Raw genomic sequence first — 2777 nt, forward strand, 5'->3', positions numbered from 1 at the left:
TAGTGCGACACCATAGTAATATTTACTATAAAATTTTCTCTGTGTATAAATCCATTCTTTAAGTACTTAAATTTTGTGTACACCCTCTCCCCTCATCGTTACGACATTTGAAATAAATTAATTGCAATACGTTCAACATTCTGTATACCTTCGCTTCTAAAATTTCAAATTACGCGAGCAGTAACTTTTGAGACAAATATCGTTCGACCCACGCCAATTTTAACGTCTCCATGTAACGACGACCATTTTTCATAGTCGTGCGCGATAAGGCGCGCGGGAGAGAAGAAAAAGAAAACCCCACGGACCGGCTCGCCCACGCAATCGCGGCGACATTTTTCTCGCCCCCGTTTCGTCGCCCCCGCGAGGACTATAGTGCACAAGGGTGCTTGAGCGAGCCAACTATGGTCGGCGGTGATGGCGACTCGCGCCCGAGGGAGATTTTATGACAAACAAGCCGGCAAGTGCCATCTGCGGCTGTCAGTGCCATCGTGCCCTCGCTTGATGCCATCCCCCCGCGCGCCACCTTCCCTATCCCCCTATCCTCACGTCAACGTTAACAACGTCAAGGGTGGCCTGCTAGCTTTGCCAGCGAAGTGTTTGTCAGGGGATTAGACCGCTCGATGTCCGGCCTTGCTGTTGAATCACGACGATACGTAGGACATTTCAGTGCGGATGCACTCCGACCACCCTTCAAGCTGCATCCCTTCCGAGCGATGATCCCATAGGCGCACGTGCGGTGCAGTATTTGGGGCAATCATTATAGAGTTCCTGCAAGTTACGACATCGACGTTATGTGGTTTCGCTTTTCATTATCGAGTTTATAAGTCCTACGGTTTTTCAGGCTCCTTTTTTACGATTTGATTAGTGTTTCAGTCTTATTCGTTCAGTTTTAAGTACAGCTGTCTTATATGGAGTTTTATCCGATGTAGACATTATATCCCGAATTATTATTTTATTATTAATTCATTTTTAACACAACAATATTTCGATCGGTGGTGAAGGGGTGGCAAACTTTGATCGAGGCCAACGTGGACGTGGGGACTACGGATGACTATCTACTTCGAGTTGATCTTTATTTGTGAAACCGATGCAGGAAACTCGAAGCAGATAGCCATCCGTAGTCTTCGCGTCCACGTTGGCCTCGATCAAGGTTTGCCACTTTTTCACCATTGATCGGGGTTTGTCGGTTGTCGGATCCATTCCGTGGAAATTGGTTAATGTTTACGACCTTGGACATCCTCAGCGATCAGTCTGAGTTTTCGGAAAGACCTCTCTGCATCCTGATCGCTTTGCAAATCGGCTAGAGATACTTCGAACACTCGGAACTTCAGCCCCTCGGAGGCGATCTTCGTTCCTTGAGTCCTATTAACCAAAGTTTTTCCAACTTTTACCATCCCACGGATGGTAGCTTCGCACCACCGGCCGCTCGACCGAGTGCGTGAACCAAATGTCCGAACCTGCGGTTCCTCTCGTACTGAGCAGGATTACTATCGCAATGACTGGTCATCAGTAGGGTAAAACTAACCTGTCTCACGACGGTCTAACTTTTTATAAAATTGAAAAAGAAATACATATGAGAAAATTTAGTGATACACCCGGTATAGCTCGTATCTCATTTTAGTGCAATTTCTCTCTTCATCTCTTTCTCTGATATACGAAGCGCGCTTATTAATCCTTAACAATCGTGCATCGCTTGCATGGAAACATACTAATTATGTTAATTAACATTGAACTTTATTAATCACGTGCATGTCGATATTTATAATTCGAAAAGGAGGGAGCAATTATTTATACTGATATTTTAAAAAGACGTCTCTAATATTAGTATTCATACAGTATACTAAAAATGTTTATCAAAACGCTCATTTTCTGAAACAAAATTATAAGAAACAATTAATTTGAAACCAATTTATTTTCGGGTTAGGTAAGGTGCAATCCGTAAAAGAATATCTTTCTACAAAAGAATATATCTGTTAGATCTTTCTACAACTGAAAAAAAAAGCGAATTATCGATGGCAGCTTGCTGGGGAGGAAACTTGCGAGAAACACGCGGCATTCGTCACTTCGTGGCCACCCGTAGCGTGAAACGGTCGGAAGCGTCGTCGCTCGCAAGCGGAGTCTGCCGGCTTCCGTTCCGCCGCCCCCGTCCCTCATCCCGTCGCCCGTTCGCTCACGCTGCCGCCTCGCTAACCCCCCCAGCCATCCTTTTGGTCTCACCGAGTGCGCCATCGCGCGCCCCGTTCCGCGCGCCTCCACCGTGCCGCGCCGAGTCGAGTCGAGTCGCGCTACATCTCGCCCCCATTCCCTTCGTCGTTTTCCGTCCCCTCGCCTGCCGCCACGAGTCGCCACTCTGCGCGCACGGCCACGCTTAAGTATCCCCCATCCCCTGTGTGCGTCCCATTCCCTCCCATCCTATCCCGAGCGACCGACCAACCGCCCCACCGTCCACGCTCTTGCCGATATTTCCCGCCGGTGGATGGGCAACTACTGACCCGGGTCCTGCTTCCAACCACCGGTACTCCCTGCCATCTCGCACTCGTCGTTTCTGTCGCTCTGCCGAGACCTCGAGACTTCGATCCCGCTCGTCGAATCTCTCAAACTTGTCTGTCTGTCTTCGTCTCTCTCTCTTCTGCTCTCTTTCTCTCCCTTACTCTTGGCGCCCTTTTGTCTCTCGGTGAGCCACCTTCTCATTAGATATCTGCTTTCCTCCCTCTTTCCCTCCCTCCCTCTCTCTCTCTCTCTCTCTCCCTTTCTTCCTCTCTCCCTCTTTCTTCCCC

The 2777-nt window shown here is 48.4% G+C and overlaps 1 pseudogene; it reads right to left on the reverse strand.

The window, feature by feature from the left end:
- Positions 1–1041: 1041 nt before the first annotated feature.
- LOC112466060 lies at positions 1042–1394 on the reverse strand (annotated as a pseudogene).
- Positions 1395–2777: the final 1383 nt, after the last annotated feature.

This window comes from Temnothorax curvispinosus, unplaced genomic scaffold (assembly GCF_003070985.1).
Source record: "Temnothorax curvispinosus isolate PA1 unplaced genomic scaffold, ASM307098v1 QBEX01015788.1, whole genome shotgun sequence".
Taxonomy (NCBI): domain Eukaryota; kingdom Metazoa; phylum Arthropoda; class Insecta; order Hymenoptera; family Formicidae; genus Temnothorax; species Temnothorax curvispinosus.